The sequence below is a fragment of the Balaenoptera acutorostrata genome, unplaced genomic scaffold (assembly GCF_949987535.1).
Source record: "Balaenoptera acutorostrata unplaced genomic scaffold, mBalAcu1.1 scaffold_439, whole genome shotgun sequence".
In the NCBI taxonomy this organism is placed as follows: Eukaryota; Metazoa; Chordata; class Mammalia; order Artiodactyla; family Balaenopteridae; genus Balaenoptera; species Balaenoptera acutorostrata.
Window position 1 is genome coordinate 151,693 of NW_026645995.1, and position 25,216 is coordinate 176,908.

At 60.2% G+C, this 25,216-nt stretch overlaps 2 non-coding genes and 15 pseudogenes across 2 annotated transcripts; all 17 read right to left on the bottom strand.

The window, feature by feature from the left end:
- Window positions 1–7,468: 7,468 nt before the first annotated feature.
- LOC130706725 (5S ribosomal RNA) lies at window positions 7,469–7,587 on the bottom strand. Its single transcript, XR_009006874.1, has one exon. It is a non-coding gene; the product is annotated as a 5S ribosomal RNA (ribosomal RNA).
- A 921-nt stretch (window positions 7,588–8,508) lies between these two features.
- LOC130706751 (5S ribosomal RNA) lies at window positions 8,509–8,627 on the bottom strand (annotated as a pseudogene).
- A 909-nt stretch (window positions 8,628–9,536) lies between these two features.
- LOC130706795 (5S ribosomal RNA) lies at window positions 9,537–9,655 on the bottom strand (annotated as a pseudogene).
- Window positions 9,656–10,564: 909 nt separating this feature from the next.
- On the bottom strand, window positions 10,565–10,683 carry LOC130706789 (5S ribosomal RNA; annotated as a pseudogene).
- A 909-nt stretch (window positions 10,684–11,592) lies between these two features.
- On the bottom strand, window positions 11,593–11,711 carry LOC130706809 (5S ribosomal RNA; annotated as a pseudogene).
- A 910-nt stretch (window positions 11,712–12,621) lies between these two features.
- On the bottom strand, window positions 12,622–12,740 carry LOC114237981 (5S ribosomal RNA; annotated as a pseudogene).
- Window positions 12,741–13,650: 910 nt separating this feature from the next.
- LOC114237983 (5S ribosomal RNA) lies at window positions 13,651–13,769 on the bottom strand (annotated as a pseudogene).
- Window positions 13,770–14,662: 893 nt separating this feature from the next.
- Window positions 14,663–14,781, bottom strand: LOC130706808 (5S ribosomal RNA; annotated as a pseudogene).
- A 1,938-nt stretch (window positions 14,782–16,719) lies between these two features.
- LOC130706777 (5S ribosomal RNA) lies at window positions 16,720–16,838 on the bottom strand. Its single transcript, XR_009006875.1, has one exon. It is a non-coding gene; the product is annotated as a 5S ribosomal RNA (ribosomal RNA).
- Window positions 16,839–17,746: 908 nt separating this feature from the next.
- On the bottom strand, window positions 17,747–17,865 carry LOC130706794 (5S ribosomal RNA; annotated as a pseudogene).
- Window positions 17,866–18,775: 910 nt separating this feature from the next.
- Window positions 18,776–18,894, bottom strand: LOC130706733 (5S ribosomal RNA; annotated as a pseudogene).
- A 910-nt stretch (window positions 18,895–19,804) lies between these two features.
- On the bottom strand, window positions 19,805–19,923 carry LOC130706778 (5S ribosomal RNA; annotated as a pseudogene).
- Window positions 19,924–20,831: 908 nt separating this feature from the next.
- Window positions 20,832–20,950, bottom strand: LOC130706785 (5S ribosomal RNA; annotated as a pseudogene).
- Window positions 20,951–21,860: 910 nt separating this feature from the next.
- LOC130706746 (5S ribosomal RNA) lies at window positions 21,861–21,979 on the bottom strand (annotated as a pseudogene).
- A 910-nt stretch (window positions 21,980–22,889) lies between these two features.
- LOC130706787 (5S ribosomal RNA) lies at window positions 22,890–23,008 on the bottom strand (annotated as a pseudogene).
- Window positions 23,009–23,915: 907 nt separating this feature from the next.
- On the bottom strand, window positions 23,916–24,034 carry LOC130706772 (5S ribosomal RNA; annotated as a pseudogene).
- Window positions 24,035–24,943: 909 nt separating this feature from the next.
- On the bottom strand, window positions 24,944–25,062 carry LOC130706790 (5S ribosomal RNA; annotated as a pseudogene).
- Between the last annotated feature and the right edge of the window lie 154 nt (window positions 25,063–25,216).

Consider the following 25,216-nt stretch of genomic DNA (forward strand, 5'->3'; position numbering starts at 1 on the left):
TACCACGCAGTAGTACTTTAAAGGGTCTACGTTTGCTCCCCCAACCTCACCAAACCTCTCAGCCCCAAGAGTGTCCACCCTTATGTCTCAATCAGCTGTGGGTCTAGATATGGCCAATCCAGGTGGCATCACAGCCCCTGAACGAATTTGGAAAGAATTTCTCTCTCTTTCACTGTCTTTGTTTCACGGGTTTTTAAAAGAAATTGATTTTTATAATGGGGTTTAGCTGCTTTTCACTGCTGTGTTTCTGCCGCTTTCCACCCACTTGACTGACTTACAGAGAGATATCAATACATAGGTTTTAAGATTCTTACTAGTCAGATATATGCTTGGGCGGTGAATAGGGGGTGTTGAGTCCAGTTCACTGAGCAAGGAGTAGGTCTTGTCTATTACATATTGGGTTTATGGAACGGTATCTGAGCTAATTTGAAACCCTTGTTTTATGCATCACCCCACCTCTCCTTTCCCGTTAAGCAGCCATAGTGTGTTTTCTAAACGTGTGACTCTTTTCTGTTTTGTATTTCAGTTCAAGTGTAGCAGTTTTTACATTCCCTCTCTAAGTGATATCTTATGATAAGCGTCCTTTTCTGTGTGACTTATTTCACTTAGAACCGTCGTACCTAGATCCACTCATCATGCTGCTACTAGCCTTATGACGTTGATTTCATGCCTGAGTGATATTCCATTGTCCATACGGACCACAACTTCTTTATCCAATTTTCGCTTTCTTGGGATATTTAACGTGTAATGAAGTGGAGGTTCTTGTCAACAGAGCAGCCCTAAACTTTGGGGTGCCTGTGTCTTGCTGATTTTTAGTTTTCCCAACTTATACGCCCATGAGTGAAAGTGCCCTATGCTCTCTAAACTGAGTTTTTTAGATGTTTCAGGACACACCGTACACTTCTCCAGAGTGGCTGTTGGCAATTTACATCCCGCCCATCAGCGTAGCAAGGCTCCCGTTTCTCCATGGCCTGTCCTGCAATTCTGGTTTTGACACTTTATTCAGCATGGCCCTTTTGACCGATGGGAAGCGAGACTTCTTTGTAGCGCTGATTTGCCTTTCCAGGTTGCTTGGTTGGCCAAAAAGGGCGTATGCGTTTTTTCCTGAATATATTCAGGAAAAAACGCATACGCCCTTTTTGGCCAAGGGCATCATTGTCGAGGTTTTGCCGCTTTTCCTGTGCTTTAAAGGCGATTCGAATCTACCTCCTGAAATCTGTTTCCTGCAATTCTGCCTTGCTTTCAAATCCTCTTCGTTGCCTTCCCTCAATATATTTGTGGACGAGAGTTATCATTTATAACTCTGCAGGTTTGTGAATTGCAGTGCCCCTGAGCTCCATTTTTCAACTCGCTTTCTTGGGAGCTGGCCGCAAAAGCGCAGGATCGCTTCAGGCCCTATTCTGGTTCCGGGCGGCAGGCTGAGCCTGTGGTTAATTCTTCTTCCTGATGGGAAAATAGAGTGACCTGTGCCTGTCCCAACACCTAGAGCTAGTCTCTCATTGGTTCCCCCTCTTCTCGTTCATCCTCAGGACAAATTGCAACCTGTACGGAACAGGAGGTTAAAGGTGCTGATTCTCCAAGGAGGGAGATTGCTAGTAAAGCGGCTGGAATGGCGAACCCGAACACAAGGAGATGAGAAATGAGGGGCGTTTTAGAAACCTTTCCCGATCACATGGTGTACCATCTTCTGGGTTTCTCATGCATGTTTTCGATGTAGGAAGATGCCCTTGAACCTGGAGATTTGGGACCCAGGGGATGGGTACCACGCAGTATTCCTTTAAAGGTTGTGCGTTTGTTCCCCATCCTCACCAAACCTCTCGGCCCCTGAGTGTTCACCCTTATGTCTCAATCAGCTGTGGGTCTAGATATGGTCAATCCAGGTGGCATCACAGCCCCTGAACGAATTTGGTAAGAATTTCTCTCTCTTTCACTGTCTTTGTTTCACGGGTTTTTAAAAGTAATTGATTTTTATAATGGGGTTTCGCTGCTTTTCACTGCTGTGTTTCTGCCGCTTTCCACCCACTTGACTCACTTACAGAGAGATATCAATACATAGGTTTTAAGATTCTTACTAGTCAGATATATGCTCGGGCGGTGAATAGGGGGTGTTGAGTCCAGTTCACTGAGCAAGGAGTAGGTCTTGTCTATTACATATTGGGTTTATGGAACAGTATCTGAGCTAATTTCAAACACTTGTTTTATGCATCACCCCACCTCACCTTTCCCGTTAAGCAGCCATAGTGTGTTTTCTAAACGTGTGACTCTGTTCTGTTTTGTAATTCAGATCAAGTGTAGCGGTTTTTACATTCCCTCTCTAAGTGATATCTTATGATAAGCGTCCTTTTCTGTGTGACTTATTTCACTTAGAATCGTCGTACCTAAATCCACTCATCATGCTGCTACTAGCCTTATGACGTTGATTTCATGCCTGAGTGATATTCCATTGTCCATACGGACCACAACTTCTTTATCCAATTTTCGCTTTCTTGGGATATTTAAGGTGTAATGAAGTGGAGGTTCTTGTCAACAGAGCAGCCCTAAACTTTGGGGTGCCTGTGTCTTGCTGATTTTTAGTTTTCCCAATTTATACGCCCATGAGTGAAAGTGCCCTATGCTCTCTAAACTGAGTTTTTTAGATGTTTCAGGACACACCGTACACTTCTCCAGAGTGGCTGTTGGCAATTTACATCCCGCCCATCAGCGTAGCAAGGCTCCCGTTTCTCCATGGCCTGTCCTGCATTTCTGGTTTTGACACTTTATTCAGCATGGCCCTTTTGACCGATGGGAAGCGAGACTTCTTTGTAGCGCTGATTTGCCTTTCCAGGTTGCTTGGTTGGCCAAAAAGGGCGTATGCGTTTTTTCCTGAATATATTCAGGAAAAAACGCATACGCCCTTTTTGGCCAAGGGCATCATTGTCGAGGTTTTGCCGCTTTTCCTGTGCTTTAAAGGCGATTCGAATCTACCTCCTGAAATCTGTTTCCTGCAATTCTGCCTTGCTTTCAAATCCTCTTCGGTGCCTTCCCTCAATATATTTGTGGACGAGAGTTATCATTTATAACTCTGCAGGTTTGTGAATTGCAGTGCCCCTGAGCTCCATTTTTCAGCTCGCTTTCTTGGGAGCTGGCCGCAAAAGCGCAGGATTGCTTCAGGCCCTATTCTGGTTCTGGGCGGCAGGCTGAGCCTGTGGTTAATTCTTCTTCCTGATGGGAAAATAGAGTGACCTGTGCCTGTCCCAACACCTAGAGCTAGTCTCTCATTGGTTCCCCCTCTTCCCGTTCATCCTCAGGACAAATTGCAACCTGTACGGAACAGGAGGTTAAAGGTGCTGATTCTCCAAGGAGGGAGATTGCTAGTAAAGCGGCTGGAATGGTGAACCCGAGCACAAGGAGATGAGAAATGAGGGGCGTTTTAGAAACCTTTCCCGATCACATGGTGTACCATCTTCTGGGTTTCTCATGCATGTTTTCGATGTAGGAAGATGCCCTTGAACCTGGAGATTTCGGACCCATGGGATGGGTACCACGCAGTAGTACTTTAAAGGGTCTGCGTTTGCTCCCCCAACCTCACCAAACCTCTCAGCCCCAAGAGTGTCCACCCTTATGTCTCAATCAGCTGTGGGTCTAGATATGGCCAATCCAGGTGGCATCACAGCCCCTGAACGAATTTGGAAAGAATTTCTCTCTCTTTCACTGTCTTTGTTTCACGGGTTTTTAAAAGTAATTGATTTTTATAATGGGGTTTAGCTGCTTTTCACTGCTGTGTTTCTGCCGCTTTCCACCCACTTGACTCACTTACAGAGAGATATCAATACATAGGTTTTAAGATTCTTACTAGTCAGATATATGCTCGGGCGGTGAATAGGGGGTGTTGAGTCCAGTTCACTGAGCAAGGAGTAGGTCTTGTCTATTACATATTGGGTTTATGGAACGGTATCTGAGCTAATTTGAAACCCTTGTTTTATGCATCACCCCACCTCTCCTTTCCCGTTAAGCAGCCATAGTGTGTTTTCTAAACGTGTGACTCTTTTCTGTTTTGTATTTCAGTTCAAGTGTAGCGGTTTTTACTTTCCCACTGTAAGTGATATCTTATGATAAGCGTCCTTTTCTGTGTGACTTATTTCACTTAGAATCGTCGTACCTAAAACCACTCATCATGCTGCTACTAGCCTTATGACGTTGATTTCATGGCTGAGTGATATTCCATTGTACATAAGGACCACAACTTCTTTATCCATTCTTCTCTGTCCTGGGATATTTAAGGTGTAACGAAGTGGAGGTTCTTGTCAACAGAGCAGCCCTAAACTTTGGGGTGCCTGTGTCTTGCTGATTTTTAGTTTTCCCAATTTATACGCCTATGAGTGAAAGTGCCCTATGCTCTCTAACCTGAGTTTTTTAGATGTTTCAGGACACACCGTACACTTCTCCAGAGTGGCTGTTGGCAATTTACATCCCGCCCATCAGCGTAGCAAGGCTCCCGTTTCTCCATGGCCTGTCCTGCATTTCTGGTTTTGACACTTTATTCAGCATGGCCCTTTTGACCGATGGGAAGCGAGACTTCTTTGTAGCGCTGATTTGCCTTTCCAGGTTGCTTGGTTGGCCAAAAAGGGCGTATGCGTTTTTTCCTGAATATATTCAGGAAAAAACGCATACGCCCTTTTTGGCCAAGGGCATCATTATCGAGGTTTTGCAGCTTTTCCTGTGCTTTAAAGACGATTCGAATCTACCTCCTGAAATCTGTTTCCTGCAATTCTGCCTTGCTTTCAAATCCTCTTCGTTGCCTTCCCTCAATATATTTGTGGACGAGAGTTATCATTTATAACTCTGCAGGTTTGTGAATTGCAGTGCCCCTGAGCTCCATTTTTCAACTCGCTTTCTTGGGAGCTGGCCGCAAAAGCGCAGGATTGCTTCAGGCCGTATTCTGGTTCTGGGCCGCAGGCTGAGCCTGTGGTTAATTCTTCTTCCTGATGGGAAAATAGAGTGACCTGTGCCTGTCCCAACACCTAGAGCTAGTCTCTCATTGGTTCCCCCTCTTCCCGTTCATCCTCAGGACAAATTGCAACCTGTACGGAACAGGACGTTGAAGGTGCTGATTCTCCAAGGAGGGAGATTGCTAGTAAAGCGGCTGGAATGTTGAACCCCAGCACAAGGAGATGAGAAATGAGGGGTGTTTTAGAAACCTTTCCCGATCACATGGTGTACCATCTTCTGGGTTTCTCATGCATGTTTTCGATGTAGGAAGATGCCCTTGAACCTGGAGATTTGTGACCCATGGGATGGGTACCACGCAGTAGTACTTTAAAGGGTCTGCGTTTGCTCCCCCAACCTCACCAAACCTCTCAGCCCCAAGAGTGTCCACCCTTATGTCTCAATCAGCTGTGGGTCTAGATATGGCCAATCCAGGTGGCATCACAGCCCCTGAACGAATTTGGAAAGAATTTCTCTCTCTTTCACTGTCTTTGTTTCACGGGTTTTTAAAAGAAATTGATTTTTATAATGGGGTTTAGCTGCTTTTCACTGCTGTGTTTCTGCCGCTTTCCACCCACTTGACTCACTTACAGAGAGATATCAATACATACGTTTTAAGATTCTTACTAGTCAGATATATTCTTGGGCGGTGAATAGGGGGTGTTGAGTCCAGTTCACTGAGCAAGGAGTAGGTCTTGTCTATTACATATTGGGTTTATGGAACGGTATCTGAGCTAATTTGAAACCCTTGTTTTATGCATCACCCCACCTCTCCTTTCCCGTTAAGCAGCCATAGTGTGTTTTCTAAACGTGTGACTCTGTTCTGTTTTGTATTTCAGTTCAAGTGTAGCGGTTTTTACTTTCCCACTATAAGTGATATCTTATGATAAGCGTCCTTTTCTGTGTGACTTATTTCACTTAGAATCGTCGTACCTAAAACCACTCATCATGCTGCTACTAGCCTTATGACGTTGATTTCATGGCTGAGTGATATTCCATTGTACATAAGGACCACAACTTCTTTATCCATTTTTCTCTGTCCTGGGATATTTAAGGTGTAACGAAGTGGAGATTCTTGTCAACAGAGCAGCCCTAAACTTTGGGGTGCCTGTGTCTTGCTGATTTTTAGTTTTCCCAATTTATACGCCCATGAGTGAAAGTGCCCTATGCTCTCTAAACTGAGTTTTTTAGTTGTTTCAGGACACACCGTACACTTCTCCAGAGTGGCTGTTGGCAATTTACATCCCGCCCATCAGCGTAGCAAGGCTCCGGTTTCTCCATGGCCTGTCCTGCATTTCTGGTTTTGACACTTTATTCAGCATGGCCCTTTTGACCGATGGGAAGCGAGACTTCTTTGTAGCGCTGATTTGCCTTTCCAGGTTGCTTGGTTGGCCAAAAAGGGCTTATGCGTTTTTTCCTGAATATATGCAGGAAAAAACACACACGCCCTTTTTGGCCAAGGGCATCATTATCGAGGTTTTGCAGCTTTTCCTGTGCTTTAAAGGCGATTCGAATCTACCTCCTGAAATCTGTTTCCTGCAATTCTGCCTTGCTTTCAAATCCTCTTCGTTGCCTTCCCTCAATATATTTGTGGACGAGAGTTATCATTTATAACTCTGCAGGTTTGTGAATTGCAGTGACCCTGAGCTCCATTTTTCAACTCGCTTTCTTGGGAGCTGGCCGCAAAAGCGCAGGATTGCTTCAGGCCCTATTCTGGTTCTGGGCGGCAGGCTGAGCCTGTGGTTAATTCTTCTTCCTGATGGGAAAATTGAGTGACCTGTGCCTGTCCCAACACCTAGAGCTAGTCTCTCATTGGTTCCCCCTCTTCCCGTTCATCCTCAGGACAAATTGCAACCTGTACGGAACAGGAGGTTAAAGGTGCTGATTCTCCAAGGAGGGAGATTGCTAGTAAAGCGGCTGGAATGGCGAACCCGAGCACAAGGAGGTGAGAAATGAGGGGCGTTTTAGAAAACTTTCCCGATCACACGGCCTACCATCTTCTGGGTTTCTCATGCATGTTTTCGATGTAGGAAGATGCCCTTGAACCTGGAGATTTGTGACCCATGGGATGGGTACCACGCAGTAGTACTTTAAAGGGTCTGCGTTTGCTCACCTAACCTCACCAAACCTCTCAGCCCCAAGGGGCTTTTCCCAGAGGGAGCTGCGGAGAGACACACGGGCAGCCAGCTGGCTGCAGCGCGGCTGGGCTCTGGTGGGCGCGGCCAAGTGCAGGTGGACGGCCTCGCGGGCCGCACGGCCGGCACCCTGGCCTGCGGCGGAGTCTGGTTCCGGGCCAGCCACCCCAGGAGCGGCTGGGGTGCGTCTGCCTTCCAGGGCCGCCTGCTGGCCTCCTGCCCGGCCAGGCCGGCGGGGAGCGCCCCCTCTGGCGCGCTGTGGTGAGAGGGGCCGGAGGAGGTGGGGCCAGCGGCGGTGCCTGGGCGGGGGCTGAGGCGGCGGCCGAGGCCACGGGCGGCTAAAGGAGAAAACGGAGCGGGCGGCAAAAAGCCTACAGCACCCGGTATTCCCAGGCGGTCTCCCATCCAAGTACTAACCAGGCCCGACCCTGCTTAGCTTCCGAGATCAGAGGAGATCGGGCGCGTTCAGGGTGGTATGGCCGTAGACGCAAGAGGGGCCCGGGGAGTGCCTCTTGAGGCCCAGCTTCGCTGGCGCTTCCGCCTTTCTGCCAGCCCGGCAGCCAGCCCGCCCCGGCAGGGCCCCGCCGCCCGCCCAGGCAGGGGAAGGGCGTCCTCGGGTACCGGGGCGGGTGGGGGGTGGCAGAGGTGTTGGCGACCTCCCAGCCCAGGGCGGGCCGGACCCACCAAACCGTTCGGCGCTTGGCGCCCGGCCCCAGATCCCGCACGTCCCTCATAGGGCCGTGGCCCCGCAGGCTTCAGGGCCCGGGGCCAGCGGTCCCTTGGGCCTCCCTGCTGCCCGCCCACGCGGCGCTAGGCGCAGCCCAGCCGCAGCCCGGGCCGGCCCTCCTGCCCGACGGCAGTCGGCCCTTAACCCACTGGAGCCACTATTGAGTCACCACGGCCCCTTAGCCCCAGCAAGGCCACCCTTGCCCCCACGCCACCCGCCGAGCACAGGACCCGGAGCCTTGCGGCCGGCCGGCCCGTAGAACCGGCCCCGATCGCCGCCCCCGCTCCCGCACCACGGCCATGGCGAAACGGCGGCGGGGGGGGGTGCTTTTTGGGAAGGGAGCTGTGGAGAGACACACTGGCAGATAGGTGGCTGCGCCGGGGCTGGGCTCTAGTGGGGGCGGCCAGGTGCAGGTCAAGGGGCTCGCGGGCCGGACGGCCGGCACCCGCGCCTGAGGCGGAGTCTGGGTCCAGACCAGACACCCCCGGAGCAGCTGAGATGCGGCTGCCTTCCAGGGCCGCCTTCTGGCCGCCTGGCCGGCCAGGAAGGCGGAGAGCGCCCCCTCTGGCGCGCTCTGTTGGGAGGGGCCTGAGGAGATGAGGCCTGCAGCGGTGTCCGGCGGAGGCGGAGGCGACCTCAGCCGTGGGCGACTAAAGGAGAATTTATAGTGGGAGGCAAAAAAGACTACAGCACCCGGTATTTCCATGTGGTCTCCCATCCAAGTACTAACCAGGCCCGACCCTGCTTAGCTTCCAGGATCAGACGAGATGGGGCGCGTTCAGGGGGGTATGGCCGTAGAAGGCAGTGAGGGCCACGGGGTGACTCTTGAGGCTCAGCTTCGCTGGTGCTGGTGACTTACCGCCAGGCCGGTGGCCAGCCCTCTCCTGCATGGCCCTGCTGCCTACCCAGGCAGGCGAAAGGAGGCCTCGGGGACCCGGAGGTGGCAGAGGCTTGGGCGACCTTGCAGTCCAGTTCTTGCGGGAACCTCCAGACCCGTAGCCGCTTGAGGCTCCGCCCCAGATCCCGCTCGATGCTCACAAGGACGTGGCCTCTGCTGCTGGAGGGCAAGTGGCCTGCTGCCCTTTTGGCATTCCCCACTGTGTCCAACCACGCACTGATAGGCGCAGCCCGGCTAAGGCCGGGAAGGCCCTCCTGCCCGACGGCAGTTGACCCAGAGCCACTGGGAGCCACCATTGGGCCGCCACGCCCCTTAGCCCCAGCAAAGCCACCCTTGCACCCACGCCACCAGCCATGCACAGTTCCGGGGCCAGGAGGTCAGCTGACCTGGAGAACCGGTCAAGGCCCACGACCCCGCTCCCGCCTCCAGGCGTGCTGAAATGGCAGAGGTTGGGCTTTTTCTGGAGGGAGCTGTATAGAGACACACGGGCAGATAGGTGGCTGTGGCGTGGATGGGCGCTGGTGGGGGCGGCCAGGTGTAGGTCGAGGGCCTCGTGGGCCTTACGGCATTCACCCAGGCCTGCGGCTCAGTTTGGATGAGGGCCAGCCACCCCGGGAGCGGCTGGTTTATGGCTATCTTCCAGGGCCGCCTTCTGGCCGCATGTCCAGCCAGACCTGCGGGGAGCGCACCCTCCTGAGCACACTGTGTTGGGAGGGGCCTGAGGAGGTGAGGCCTGCAGCGGTGTCCGGCGGAGGCGGAGGCGACCTCAGCCGTGGGTGACTAAAGGAGAATTTATAGTGGGAGGCAAAAAAGCCTACAGCACCCGGTATTCCCATGTGGTCTCCCATCCAAGTACTAACCAGGCCGGACCCTGCTTAGCTATCAGGATCAGACGAGATGGGGCGCGTTCAGGATGGTATGGCCGTAGAAGGCAGCGGGGGCCACGGCGTGACTCTTGAGGCTCAGCTTCGCTGGTGCTGGGGCTTGCCAACAGCCTGGCAGCCAACCCTCTCCAGCACTGCCCAGCCGCCCGCCAAGGCAGGCGACAGAAGGCCTCGGGGACCCGGGGTTGGCAGACTCGTGGGTGACCTCGCAGCTCAGGTCAGGCGGGACCCTCCAGGCCCATAGGCGCTTGGCCCTCCGCCCCAGATCCCGCTTGACGCTCACAACGACGTGGCCCCAGGGGCTTAAGGGCCCGTGGCCCACGGTCCCTTGGGCATTGGCCACCCTGTCTGCCCACACAGTTCTAGGCGAAGCCCGGTCGCGGCCGGGCCGGCCCTCCTGCCCGACGGCAGTTGGCCTGAAGCCACTGGGAGCCACCCTTGAGTCGGCACGACCCCTGAGACCCAACAAGGCCACCCTTTCCCCCACGCCAACTGCCAAGCAAAGTTCCCTGGGCCTGGTGACCGGCCGGCCCGGAGAACCGGTCCGGCCCACGACCCCACTCCCGCCCCCTGCCATGGTGAAACGGTGGAGGGTGGGCTTTTTCTGGAGGGAGCTGTGGAGAGACACACGGGCAGACAGGTGGCTGCGGCGCGGTTGGGCGCTGGTGGGGTCGGCCAGGGGAAGGTCGAGGGCCTCGCGGGCCTCACAATCTTCACCCGGGCCTGCGGCGGAGTCTGGGTGAGGGCCAGCCACCCCAGGAACGGCTGGTTTATGGCTATCTTCCAGGGCCGCCTTTTGGCCGCATGTCCAGCCAGACCGGCGGGGAGCGCACCCTCCAGAGCACACTGTCTTGGGAGGGGCCTGAGGAGGTGAGGCCTGCAGCGGTGTCCAGCGGAGGCGGAGGCGACCTCAGCCATGGGCGACTAAAGGAGAACTTATAGTGGGAGGCAAAAAAGCCTACAGCACCCGGTATTCCCATGTGGTCTCCCATCCAACTACTCACCAGGCCCGACCCTGCTTAGCTTCCAGGATCAGACGAGATGGTGCGCGTTCAGGGGGGTATGGCTGTAGAAGGCAGTGCGGGCCACGGGGTGACTCTTGAGGCTCAGCTTTGCTGGTGCTGGTGACTTACCGCCAGGCCGGTGGCCAGCCCTCTCCTGCATGGCCCTGCTGCCTACCCAGGCAGGCGAAAGGAGGCCTCGGGGACCCGGAGGTGGCAGAGGCTTGAGCGACATTGCAGTCCAGTTCTTGAGGGAACCTCCAGACCCGTAGTCGCTTGAGGCTCCGCCCCAGATCCCGCTCGATGCTCACAAGGACGTGGCCTCTGAGGCTGGAGGGCCAGTGGCCTGCTGCCCTTTTGGCATTCCCCACTGTGTCCAACCACACAGTGATAGGCGCAGCCCGGCTAAGGCCGGGCAGGCCCTCCTGCCCGACGGCAGTTGGCCCAAAGCCACTGGGAGCCACCATTGGGCCGCCATGCCCATTAGCCCCAGCAAAGCCACCCTTGCACCCATGCCACCAGCCATGCACAGTTCCGGGGCCTGGAGGTCAGCTGACCTGGAGAACCGGTCAAGGCCCACGACCCCGCTCCCGCCTCCAGGCATGGGGAAATGGCAGAGGTTGGGCTTTTTCTGGAGGGAGCTGTATAGAGACACACGGGCAGATAGGTGGCTGCGGCGTGGATGGGCGCTGGTGGGGGCGGCCAGGTGTAGGTCGAGGGCCTCGTGGGCCTTACGGCATTCACCCTGGCCTGCGGCTCAGTTTGGGTGAGGGCCAGCCACCCCGGGAGCGGCTGGTTTATGGCTATCTTCCAGGGCCGCCTTCTGGCCGCATGTCCAGCCAGACCGGCGGGGAGCGCACCCTCCTGAGCACACTGTGTTGGGAGGGGCCTGAGGAGGTGAGGCCTGCAGCGGTGTCCAGCGGAGGCGGAGGCGACCTCAGCCGTGGGCGACTAAAGGAGAATTTATAGTGGGAGGCAAAAAAGCCTACAGCACCCGGTATTCCCATGTGGTCTCCCATCCAAGTACTAACCAGACCCGACCCTGCTTAGCTTCCAGGATCAAACGAGATGGGGCGCGTTCAGGGTGGTATGGCCGTAGAAGGCAGTGGGGGCCACGGGGTGCCTCTTGAGGCTCAGCTTCGCTGGTGCTGGCGAATTACCGCCAGTCCGGCGACCAGCCCTCTGCAGCACGGCCCTGCGGCCCACCCAGGCAGGCGACAGCAGGCCTCGGGGACCGGGGTTGGTGGAGTCTTGGACGACCTCGCAGCTCAGTTCTGGCGGGAACATCCAGGCACATAGGCGCTTGGCGAACCGCCCCAGATCCCGCTCGACGCTCACAAAGACGTGGCTCCGAAGGCTTAAGTGCCCGTGGTCCACGGTCCCTTGGGCATTCCCAACCCTGTCCACCCACACAGTAGTAGGTGCAGTCCAGCCGCGGCTGGGCCGGCCCTCCTGCCTGAGGGCAGGTAGCCCAAAGCCACTGGGAGCCACCATTGATGTGGCACGGCCCATTGGACCCAGCAAGGCCACCCTTGCCCCCACGCCACCCACTGAGCACTGTTCCCAGCGCATGGTGGCCGGCCGGCCCGGAAAACCGGACCCGGCCCATGACCTCGCTCCCGCACCCAGCCATGGCGAAACAGCGGAAGGTGGGCTTTTTCCGGAGGGAGCTGTGGAGAGACACACAGGCAGACAGGTGGCGGCGGCGCGGATGGGCACTGGCGGTGGTGGTCAGGTGCAGGACGAGGGCTTCGCGTGCCTCACGGCTGTCACCCGGGCCTGCGGTGGAGTCTGGGTCTGGGCCAGCCACCCCGAGAGCGGCTGGGGTGTGGCTGCCTAACAGGGCCAACTTCTGGCCGCATGTCCAGCCAGTGCGGCTGGGGGCGCCCATTCCGGCGCACGCTGTGTTGGGAGGGGCCTGAGGAGGTGAGGCCTGTGGCGGTGGCCGGCAGGGGAGGAGCCGGCCTCGGCCACAGGCGACTAAACGAGAAGGTGGTGCGGGACGGAAAAAAGCCTACAGCACCCGGTATTCCCATGTAGTCTCCCATCCAAGTACTAACCAGGCCCGATCCTGCTTAGCTTGTGAGATCAGATGAGATGGGTTGCGCGCAGGGTTGTATGGCCATAGAAGGCAGCGGGGGCCACGGGGTGCCTCTTGAGGCTCAGCTTCGTTGGTGCTGGTGACTTATCGCCAGGCCGGTGGCCAGCCCTCTCCTGCAAGGCCCTGCTGCCTGCCCAGGCAGGCGACAGGAGGCCTCGGGGACACGGAGGTGGCAGATTCTTGGGCGACCTTGCAGCCCAGTTCTTGCGGGAACCTCCAGACCCGTAGGCGCTTGAGGCTCCGCCCCAGATCCCGCTGAATGCTCACAAGGACGTGGCCTCTGAGGCTGGAGGGCCAGTGGCCTGCTGTCCTTTTGGCATTCCCCACTGTGTCCACCCACGCAGTGCTAGGCGCAGCCCGGCTAATGCCGGGCCGGCCCTCCTGCCTGACGGCAGTTGGCCCAAAGCCAGTGGGAGCCACCATTGGGCCACCACGGCCCCTTAGCCCCAGCAAAGCCACCCTTGCACCCACGCCAAAATCCACGCAACGTTCCGGGTACTGGAGGTCAGCTGACCTGGAGAAATGGACACGGACCACGACCCCACTCCAGCCTCCAGGCGTGGTGAAATGGCAGAGGGTGGGCTTTTTCTGGAGGGAGCTGTATAGAGACACACGGGCAGATAGGTGGCTGTGGCGTGGATGGGCGCAGGTGGGGATGGCCCGGTGTAGGTCGACGGCCTCATGGGCCTTACGGCCTTCACCCGGGCCTGCAGCGCAGTCTGGGTGAGGGCCAGCCACCACGTGAGCGTCTGGTTTTTGGCTATCTTCCAGGGCCGCCTTCTGGCCGCATGTCCACCCAGACCAGCGGGGAGCGCACCCTCCAGAGCACACTGTTTTGGGAGGGGCCTGAGGAGGTGAGGCCTGCAGCAGTGTCCGGCGGAGGCGGAGGCGACCTCAGCCGTGGGCGACTAAAGGAGAATTTATAGTGGGAGGCAAAAAAGCCTATAGCACACGGTATTCCCATGTGGTCTCCCATCCAAGTACTAACCAGGCCCGACCCTGCTTAGCTTCCAGGATCAGACGAGAATGGGCGCGTTCAGGGTGGTATGGCCGTAGAAGGCAGCGGGGGCCACGGGGTGACTCTTGAGGCTCAGCTTCGCTGGTGCTGGGGCTTGCCGACAGCCCGGCAGCCAACCCTCTCCAGCACTGCCCAGCCGCCCGAAAAGGCAGGCGACAGAAGGCCTTGGGGACCCGTGGTTGGCAGACTCGTGGGTGACCTCGCAGCTCAGGTCAGGCGGGACCCTCCAGGCCCAAAGGCGCTTGGCCCTCCGCCCCAGATCGCGCTTGACACTCACAACAACGTGGCCCCAGGGGCTTAAGGGCCCGTGGCCCGCGGTCCCTTGGGCATTGGCCACCCTGTCTGCCCACACAGTTCTAGGCGAAGCCCGGCCCTCCTGCCCGACGGCAGTTGGCCTGAAGCCACTGGGAGCCACCATTGAGTCGGCACGACCCCTTAGACCCAACAAGGCCACCCTTTCCCCCACAACAACTGCCGAGCAAAGTTCCCTGCGCCTGGTGACCGGCCGGCCCGGAAAACCGGTCCGGCCCACGACCCCACTCCCGCCCCCTGCCATGGTGAAACGGTGGAGGCTGGGCTTTTTCTGGAGGGAGCTGTGGAGAGACACACGGGCAGACAGGTGGCTGCGGCGCGGTTGGGCGCTGGTGGGGTCGGCCAGGGGCAGGTCCAGGGCCTCGCGGGCCTCACAATCTTCACCCAGTTCTGCGGCGGAGTCTGGTCCTGGCCGGCCACCCCACGGGAGGATGGGGTGTGGCTGCCTTCCAGGGCCTCCTTCTGGAGGCATGTCCCGCCAGACGGGCGGGCTGGGCCCCCTCCAGCGCACGCTGTGTTGGGAGAGGCTTGAGTAGATGAGGCCTGCAGGCATGCCCGGCGGGAGCAGAGGAAGCCTCAAGCACCGGCGACTACAAGAAAAGGCAGATCGGGAGGCAAAAAATACTACAGCATCTAGTATTCCCAGGTGGTCTCCCATCCAGGTAGTAAACAGAGCCGACCCTGCTTAGCTTCCGAGATCAGACGAGATGAGGTGCGTTTAGGATGGGATGGCCGTAGAAGGCAGCAGGGGCCACGGGGTGTCTCTTGAGGCTCAGCTTAGCTGGTGCTGGCAAATTACCGCCAGTCCGGCGACCAGCCCTCTGCAGCACGGCCCTGCGGCCCACCCAGGCAGGCGACAGCAGGCCTCGGGTCCGGGGGTGGTGGAGTCTTGGACGACCTCGCAGCTCAGTTCTGGCGGGAACATCCAGGAACATAGGCACTTGGCGAACCGCCACAGATCCCGCTCGACGCTCACAAAGACGTGGCTCCGAAGGCTTAAGGGCCCATGGTCCACGGTCCCTTGGGCATTCAAAACCCTGTCCACCCATGCAGTAGTAGGTGCAGTCCAGCTGCGGCTGGGCCGGCCCTCCTGCCTGACGGCAGGTAGCCCAAAGCCACTGGGAGCCACCATTGATGCGGCACGGCCCATTGGACCCAGCAAGGCCACCCTTGCCCCCACGCCACCCTCTGAGCACTCTTCCCAGCGCATGGTGGCCAGCCGGCCCGGAGAACCAGGCCCGGCCCACGACCTCGCTCCCGAACCCGGCCATAGCGAAACAGCGGAGGGTCGGCTTTATCCGGAGGGAGCTGTGGAGAGGCACACAGGCAGACAGGTGTCTGCGGCGCGGATGGGCGCTGGCGGGGGTGGCCAGGTGCAGGACGAGGGCTTCGCGTGCCTCACGGCTGTCACCAGGGCCTGAGGCGGAGTCTGGGTCCGGGCCAGCCACCCCGGGAGCAGCAGGAGTGCGGCTGCTTAACAGGGCAGCCTTCTGGCCACATGTCCAGACAGTCCGGCTGGGGGCACCCCTTCCGGCGCACGCAGTGTTGGGAGGGGCCTGAGGAGGTGAGGCCTGCGGCGGTGCCCGGCAGGGGAGGAGCCGGCCTCTGCCACGGGCGACTAAAGGAGAAGGTGGTGCAGGAGGGAAAAAAGCCTACAGCACCCGGTATTCCCATGTAGTCTCCCATCCAAGTACTAAACAGGCCCGATCCTGCTTAGCTTGTGAAATCAGATGAGATGGGATGCGCTCACGGTTGTATGGCCATAGAAGGCAGTGGGGGCCACGGGGTGCCTCTTGAGGCTCAGCTTCGCTGGTGCTGGTGACTTACCGCCAGGCCGGTGGCCAGCCCTCTCCTGCATGGCCCTGCTGCCTGCCCAGGCAGGCGACAGGAGGCCTCGGGGAACCGGAGGTAGCAGAATCTTGGGCGACCTTGCAGCCCAGTTCTTGCGGGAACTTCCAGACCCATAGGCGCTTGAGGCTCCGCCCCAGATCCCGCTCGATGCTCACAAGGACGTGGCCTCTGAGGCTGGAGGGCCAGTGGCTTGCTGTCCTTTTGGCATTCCCCACTGTGTCCACCCACGCAGTGCTAGGCGCAGCCCGGCTAAGGCCGGGCCGGCCCTCCTGCCCGACGGCAGTTGGCCCAAAGCCAGTGGGAGCCTCCATTGGGCCGCAACGGCTCCTTAGCCCCAGCAAAGCCACCCTTGCGCCCACGCCAAAAGCCACGCACTGTTCCGGGCACTGGAGGTCAGCTGACCTGGAGAACTGGTCACGGCCCACGACCCCGCTCCCGCCTCCAGGCATGGCGAAATGGCAGAGGGTGGGCTTTTTCTGGAGGGAACTGTCTAGAGACACACGGGCAGATAGGTGGCTGCGGCGTGGATGGGCGCTGGTGGGGGTGGCCAGGTGTAGGTCGAGGGCCTCGTGGGCCTTACGGCCTTCACCCGGGCCTGCGGCACAGTCTGGGTGAGGGCCAGCCACCCTGGGAGCGGCTGGTTTATGGCTATCGTCCAGGGCCGCCTTCTGGCCGCATGTCCAGCCAGACCGGCGGGGAGCGCACCCTCCAGAGCACATTGTGTTGGGAGGGGCCTGAGGAGGTGAGGCCTGCAGCGGTGTCCGGCGGAGGCGGAGGCGACCTCAGCCGTGGGCGACTAAAGGAGAATTTATAGTGGGAGGCAAAAAAGCCTACAGCACCCGGTATTCCCATGTGGTCTCCCATCCAAGTACTAACCAGGCCCGACCCTGCTTAGCTTCCAGGATCAGAAGAGATGGGGCGCGTTCAGGGTGGTATGGCCGTAGAAGGCAGCGGGGGCCACGGGGTGACTCTTGAGGCTCAGCTTCGCTGGTGCTGGGGCTGGCCGACAGCCTGGCAGCCAACCCTCTCCAGTACGGCACAGCCGCCGCCAAGGCGGGTGACAGGAGTCCTCGGGGACCCGGGGTTGGCAGACTCGTGGGTGACCTCGCAGCTCAGGTCAGGCGGGACCCTCCAGGCCCAAAGGCGCTTGGCCCTCCGCCCCAGATCCCGCTTGACGCTCACAACGACGTGGCCCCGCTGTCTTAAGGGCCCATGGCCCACGGTCCCTTGGGCATTGGCCACCCTTTCTTCCCACACAGTTATAGGCGAAGCCCAGCCACGGCCGGGCCGGCCCTCCTGCCCGACGGCAGTTGGTCTGAAGCCACTGGGAGCCACCCTTGAGTCGGCACGACCCCTTAGACCCAACAAGGCCACCCTTTCCCCCACGCCAACTGCCGAGCAATGTTACCTGCGCCTGGTGACAGGCCGGCCCGGAGAAACGGTCCGGCCCACGACCCCACTCCCGCCCCCTGCCATGGTGAAACGGTGGAGGCTGGGCTTTTTCTGGAGGGAGCTGTGGAGAGACACACGGGCAGACAGGTGGCTGCGGCGCGGATGGGCGCTGGTGGGGTTGGCCAGGGGCAGGAACAGGGCCTCGCGGGCCTCACGACATTCACCCGGGCCTACAGCGGAGTCTGGGTCTGGGCCGGCCACCCCGGGAGAGGGTGGGGTGTGGCTGCCTTCCAGGGCCTCCTTCTGGCGGCATGTCCAGCCAGACGGGCGGACAGGAGCCCCTCCAGCGCACGATGTGTTGGGAGAGGCTTGAGAAAATGAGGCCTGCAGTTGTGCCCGGCAGGAGCAGAGGAAGCCTCGAGCACCGGCGACTACAAGAAAAGGCAGATCGGGAGGCAAAAAATACTACAGCATCTAGTATTCCCAGGTGGTCTCCCATCCAGGTAGTAAACAGACCCGACCCTGCTTAGCTTCCAAGATCAGACGAGATGAGTTGCGTTTAGGGTGGTATGGCCGTAGAAGGCAGCAGGGGCCACGGGGTGCCTCTTGAGGCTCAGCTTAGCTGGTGCTGGAGAATTACCGCCAATCCGGTGACCAGCCCTCTGCAGCACGGCCCTCCGGCCCACCCAGGCAGGCGACAGCAGGCCTCGGGGTCCGGGGGTGGTGGAGTCTTGGACGACCTCGCAGCTCAGTTCTGGCGGAAACATCCAGGCACATAGGTGCTTGGCGCACCGCCCCAGATCCCGCTCGATGCTCACAAAGACGTGGCTCCGAAGGCTTAAGGGCCCATGGTCCACGGGCCCTTGGGCATTCCCAACCCTGTCCACCCATGCAGTAGTAGGTGCAGTCCAGCCGCGGCTGGGCCGGCCCTCCTGCCTGACGGCAGGTAGCCCAAAGCCACTGGGAGCCACCATTGATGCGCCACGGCCCATTGGAACCAGCAAGACAACCCTTGCCCCCACGCCACCCACTGAGCACTGTTCCCAGCGAATGCTGGCCGGCCGGCCCGGAGAACCGGACCCGGCCCACGACCACGCTCTCGCACCCGGCAATGGCGAAACAGCGGAGGGTGGGCTTTTTCCTGAGAGAGCTGTGGAGAGACACACAGGCAGACAGGTGGCTGCGGCATGGATGGGCGCTGGCGGAGGTGGCCAGGTGCAGGACGAGGGCTTCGCGTGCCTCACGGCTGTCACCCGGGGCTGCGGTGGAGTATGGGTCCAGGCCAGCCACCCCGGGATCGGCTGGGGTGCGGCTGCCTAACAGGGACTCCTTCTGGCCGCATGTCCAGCCAGTGCGGCTGGGGGCGCCCCTTCCGGTGCACACCGTATCGGGAGGGGCCTGAGGAGGTGAGGCCTGCGGCGGTGCCCGGCAGGGGAGGAGCCGGCCTCGGCCACGGGCGACTAAAGGAGAAGGTGGTGCGGGAGGGAAAAAAGCCTACAGCACCCGGTATTCCCATGTAGTCTCCCATCCAAGTACTAACCAGGCCCGATCCTGCTTAGCTTGTGAGATCAGATGAGATGGGATGTGCTCAGGATTGTATGGCCATAGAAGGCAGTGGGGGCCACGGGGTACCTCTTCAGGCTAAGATTCGCTGGTGCTGGTGACTTACCGCCAGGCCGATGGCCAGCCCTCTCCTACACGGGCCTGCGGCCTGCCCAGGCAGGCGACAGGAGGCCTCGGGGACCTGGAGGTGGGAGAGTCTTGGGCGACCTTGCAGCCCAGTTCTTGCGGGAACCTCCAGACCCGTAGTCGCTTGAGGCTCCGCCCCAGATCCCACTCGATGCTCACAAGGACATAGCCTCTGAGGCAGGAGGGCCAGTGGCCTGCTGTCCTTTTGGCATTCCCCGCTGTGTCCACCCACGCAGTGCTAGGCACAGCCCGGCTAAGGCCGGGCCGGCCCTCCTGCCCGACGGCAGTTGGCCCAAAGCCAGTGGGAGCCACCATTGGGCCGCCACGGCCCCTTAGCCCCAGCAAAGCCACCCTTGCACCCACGCCAAAAGCCACGCACCGGTCCGGGTACTGGAATTGAGCTGACCTAGAGAACTGGTCACAGCCCACGACCCCGTTCCCGCCTTCAGGCGTGGCGAAATGGCAGAGGGTGGGCTTTTTCTGGAGGGAGCTGTATAGAGACACACGGGCAGATAGGTGGCTGCAGCGTGGATGGGCGCTGGTGGGGGCGGCCAGGTGTAGGTCGACGGCCTCTTGGGCGTTACGGCTTTCACCCGGGCCTACGGCGCAGTCTGGGAGAGGGCCAGCCACTACGTGAGCGTCTGGTTTTTGGCTATCTTCCAGGTCCCCCTTCTGGCCGCATGTCCAGCCAGACCGGCAGGGAGCGCACCCTCCAGAGCACACTGTGTTGGGAGGGGCCTGAGGAGGTGAGGCCTGCAGCGGTGTCCGGCGGAGGCGGAGGCGACCTCAGCCGTGGGCGACTAAAGGAGAATTTATAGTGGGCGGCAAAAAAGCCTATAGCACACGGTATTCCCATGTGGTCTCCCATCCAAGTACTAACCAGGCCCGACCCTGCTTAGCTTCCAGGATCAGACGAGATGGGGCGCGTTCAGGGTGGTATGGCCGTAGAAGGCAGCAGGGGCCACGGCGTGACTCTTGAGGCTCAGCTTCGCTGGTGCTGGGGCTTGCCGACAGCCCGGCAGCCAACCCTCTCCAGCACGGCACAGCCGCCACCAAGGCAGGTGACAGGAGTCCTCGGGGACCCGTGGTTGGCAGACTCGTGGGTGACCTCGCAGCTCAGGTCAGGCGGGACACTCCAGGCCCATAGGCGCTTGGCCCTCTGCCCCAGATCCCGCTTCAGGCTCACAAAGACGTGGCCCCGGGGACTTAAGGGCCCGTGGCCCGCGGTCCCTTGGGCATTGGCCACCCTGTCTGCCCACACAGTTCTAGGCGAAGCCCGGCCGCGGCCGGGCCGGCCCTCCTGCCCGACGGCAGTTGGTCTGAAGCCACTGGGAGCCACCCTTGAGTCGGCACGACCCCTTAGACCCAACAAGGCCACCCTTTCCCCCACAACAACTGCCGAGCAAAGTTCCCTGGGCCTGGTGACCGGCCGGCCCAGAGAACCAGTCCGGCCCACGAACCCACTCCCGCCCCCTGCCATGGTGAAACGGTGGAGGCTGGGCTTTTTCTGGAGGGAGCTGTGGAGAGAAACACGGGCAGACAGGTGGCTGCGGCGCGGTTGGGCGCTGGTGGGGTCTGCCAGGGGCAGGTCCAGGGCCTCGCGGGCCTCACAATCTTCACCCAGGTCTGCGGCGGACTCTGGGTGCGGGCCGGCCACCCCGGGAGAGGGTGGGGTGTGGCTGCCTTCCAGCGCCTCCTTCTGGCGGCATATCCTGCCAGACGGGTGGGCTGGGCCCCCTCCAGCGCACGCTGTGTTGGGATAGGCTTGAGTAGATGAGGCCTGCAGGCATGCCCGGCGGGAGCAGAGGAAGCCTCGAGCACCGGCGACTACAAGAAAAGGCAGATCGGGAGGCAAAAAATACTACAGCCTCTAGTATTCCCAGGTGGTCTCCCATCCAGGTAGTAAACAGAGCCGACCCTGCTTAGCTTCCGAGATCAGACGAGATGAGGTGCGTTTAGGGTGGTATGGCCGTAGAAGGCAGCAGGGGCCACGGGGTGCCTCTTGAGGCTCAGCTTAGCTGGTGCTGGCGAATTACCGCCAGTCCGGCGACCAGCCCTCTGCAGCACGGCCCTGCGGCCCACCCAGGCAGGCGACAGCAGGCCTCGGGGACCGGGGTTGGTGGAGTCTTGGACGACCTCGCAGCTCAGTTCTGGCGGGAACATCCAGGCACATAGGCGCTTGGCGAACCGCCCCAGATCCCGCTCGACGCTCACAAAGACGTGGCTCCGAAGGCTTAAGGGCCCGTGGTCCACGGTCCCTTGGGCATTCCCAACCCTGTCCACCCACACAGTAGTAGGTGCAGTCCAGCCGCGGCTGGGCCGGCCCTCCTGCCTGAGGGCAGGTAGCCCAAAGCCACTGGGAGCCACCATTGATGTGGCACGGCCCATTGGACCCAGCAAGGCCACCCTTGCCCCCACGCCACCCACTGAGCACTGTTCCCAGCGCATGGTGGCCGGCCGGCCCGGAAAACCGGACCCGGCCCATGACCTCGCTCCCGCACCCAGCCATGGCGAAACAGCGGAAGGTGGGCTTTTTCCGGAGGGAGCTGTGGAGAGACACACAGGCAGACAGGTGGCTGTGGCGCGGATGGGCGCTGGCGGAGGTGGTCAAGTGCAGGACGAGGGCTTCGCATGCCTCACGGCTGTCACCCGGTCCTGCGGTGGAGTCTGGGTCTGGGCCAGCCACCCCGAGAGCGGCTGGGGTGTGGCTGCCTAACAGGGCCGACTTCTGGCCGCATGTCCAGCCAGTGCGGCTGGGGGCGCCCATTCCGGCGCACGCTGTGTTGGGAGGGGCCTGAGGAGGTGAGGCCTGTGGCGGTGGCCGGCAGGGGAGGAGCCGGCCTCGGCCACAGGCGACTAAACGAGAAGGTGGTGCGGGACGGAAAAAAGCCTACAGCACCCGGTATTCCCATGTAGTCTCCCATCCAAGTACTAACCAGGCCCGATCCTGCTTAGCTTGTGAGATCAGATGAGATGGGTTGCGCGCAGGGTTGTATGGCCATAGAAGGCAGCGGGGGCCACGGGGTGCCTCTTGAGGCTCAGCTTCGTTGGTGCTGGTGACTTATCGCCAGGCCGGTGGCCAGCCCTCTCCTGCAAGGCCCTGCTGCCTGCCCAGGCAGGCGACAGGAGGCCTCGGGGACACGGAGGTGGCAGATTCTTGGGCGACCTTGCAGCCCAGTTCTTGCGGGAACCTCCAGACCCGTAGGCGCTTGAGGCTCCGCCCCAGATCCCGCTGAATGCTCACAAGGACGTGGCCTCTGAGGCTGGAGGGCCAGTGGCCTGCTGTCCTTTTGGCATTCCCCACTGTGTCCACCCACGCAGTGCTAGGCGCAGCCCGGCTAATGCCGGGCCGGCCCTCCTGCCTGACGGCAGTTGGCCCAAAGCCAGTGGGAGCCACCATTGGGCCACCACGGCCCCTTAGCCCCAGCAAAGCCACCCTTGCACCCACGCCAAAATCCACGCAACGTTCCGGGTACTGGAGGTCAGCTGACCTGGAGAAATGGACACGGACCACGACCCCACTCCAGCCTCCAGGCGTGGTGAAATGGCAGAGGGTGGGCTTTTTCTGGAGGGAGCTGTATAGAGACACACGGGCAGATAGGTGGCTGTGGCGTGGATGGGCGCAGGTGGGGATGGCCCGGTGTAGGTCGACGGCCTCATGGGCCTTACGGCCTTCACCCGGGCCTGCAGCGCAGTCTGGGTGAGGGCCAGCCACCACGTGAGCGTCTGGTTTTTGGCGATCTTCCAGGGCCGCCTTCTGGCCGCATGTCCACCCAGACCAGTGGGGAGCGCACCCTCCAGAGCACACTGTTTTGGGAGGGGCCTGAGGAGGTGAGGCCTGCAGCGGTGTCCGGCGGAGGCGGAGGCGACCTCAGCCGTGGGCGACTAAAGGAGAATTTATAGTGGGAGGCAAAAAAGCCTATAGCACCCGGTATTCCCATGTGGTCTCCCATCCAAGTACTAACCAGGCCCGACCCTGCTTAGCTTCCAGGATCAGACGAGATGGGGCGCGTTCAGGGTGGTATGGCCGTAGAAGGCAGCGGGGGCCACGGGGTGACTCTTGAGGCTCAGCTTCGCTGGTGCTGGGGCTTGCCGACAGCCCGGCAGCCAACCCTCTCCAGCACGGCACAGCCGCCGCCAAGGCAGGTGACAGGAGTCCTCGGGGACCCGGGGTTGGCAGACTCGTGGGTGACCTCGCAGCTCAGGTCAGGCGGGACCCTCCAGGCCCATAGGCGCTTGGCCCTCCGCCCCAGATCCCGCTTGACGCTCACAACGACGTGGCCCCGGGGTCTTAAGGGCCCGTGGCCCGCGGTCCCTTGGGCATTGGCCACCCTGTCTGCCCACACAGTTCTAGGTGAAGCACGGCCGTGGCTGGGCCGGCCCTCCTGCCCGACGGCAGTTGGTCTGAAGCCACTGGGAGCCACCCTTGAGTCGGCACGACCCCTTAGACCCAACAAGGCCACCCTTTCCCCCACAACAACTGCCGAGCAAAGTTCCCTGCGCCTGGTGACCGGCCGGCCAGGAGAACCGGTCCGGCCCACGACCCCACTCCCGCCCCCTGCCATGGTGAAACGGTGGAGGGTGGGCTTTTTCTGGAGGGAGCTGTGGAGAGACACACGGGCAGACAGGTGGCTGCGGCGCGCATGGGCGCTGGTGGGGTCGGCCAGGGGCAGGTCGAGGGGCTCGCGGGCCTCACAATCTTCACCCAGGCCTGCGGTGGAGTCTGGGTGTGGGCCGGCACCCCGGGAGAGGGTGGGGTGTGGCTGTCTTCCAGCGCCTCCTTCTGGCGGCATGTCCAGCCAGACGGGCGGGCTGGGCCCCCTCCAGCGCATGCTGTGTTGGGATAGGCTTGAGTAGATGAGGCCTGCAGGCATGCCCGGCGGGAGCAGAGGAAGCCTCGAGCACTGGCGACTACAAGAAAAGGCAGATCGGGAGGCAAAAAATACTACAGCCTCTAGTATTCCCAGGTGGTCTCCCATCCAGGTAGTAAACAGAGCCAACCCTGCTTAGCTTCCGAGATCAGATGAGATGAGGTGCGTTTAGGGTGGTATGGCCGTAGAAGGCAGCAGGGGCCACGGGGTGCCACTTGAGGCTCAGCTTAGCTGGTGCTGGCGAATTACCGCCAGTCCGGCGACCAGCCCTCTGCAGCACGGCCCTGCGGCCCACCCAGGCAGGCGACAGCAGGCCTCGGGGACTGGGGTTTGTGGAGTCTTGGACAACCTCGCACCTCAGTTCTGGCGGGAACATCCAGGCACATAGGCGCTTGACAAACTGCCCCAGATCCCGCTCGATGCTCACAAAGACGTGGCTCCGAAGGCTTAAGGGCCCGTGGTCCACGGTCCCTTGGGCATTCCCAACCCTGTCCACTCACGCAGTAGTAGGTGCAGTCCAGCCGCGGCTGGGCCGGCCCTCCAGCCTGAGGGCAGGTAGCCCAAAGCCACTGGGAGCCACCATTGATGCGGCACGGCCCATTGGACCCAGCAAAGCCACCCTTGCACCCACGCCAAAATCCACGAACCGTTCCGGGTACTGGAGGTCAGCTGACCTGGAGAACTGGTCACGGCCCACGACCCCGCTCCCGCCTCCAGGCGTGGTGAAATGGCAGACAGTGGGCTTTTTCTGGAGGGAGCTGTATAGAGACACACGGGCAGATAGGTGGCTCTGGCATGGACGGTCGCTGGTGGGGGTGGCCAGGTGTAGGTCGACGGCCTCATGGGCCTTACGGCCTTCACCCGGGCCTGCGGCGCAGTCTGGGTGAGGGCCAGCCACCCCGGGAGCAGCTGGTTTATGGCTATCTTCCAGGGCCGCCTTCTGGCCGCATGTCAAGCCAGACCGGCGGGGAGCGCACCCTCCAGAGCACACTGTGTTGGGAGGGGCCTGAGGAGGTGAGGCCTGCAGCGGTGTCCGGCGGAGGCGGAGGCGACCTCAGCCGTGGGCGACTAAAGGAGAATTTATAGTGGGAGGCAAAAAAGCCTCTAGCACCCGGTATTCCCATGTGATCTCCCATCCAAGTACTAACCAGGCCCGACCCTGCTTAGCTTCCAGGATCAGACGAGATGGGGCGCGTTCAGGGTGGTATGGCCGTAGAAGGCAGCGGGGGCTACGGGGTGACTCTTGAGGCTCAGCTTAGCTGGTGCTGGGGCTTGCCGACAGCCCGGTAGCCAACCCTCTCCAACACGGCACAGCCGCCGCCAAGGCAGGTGACAGGAGTCCTCGGGGACCCGGGGTTGGCAGACTCGTGGG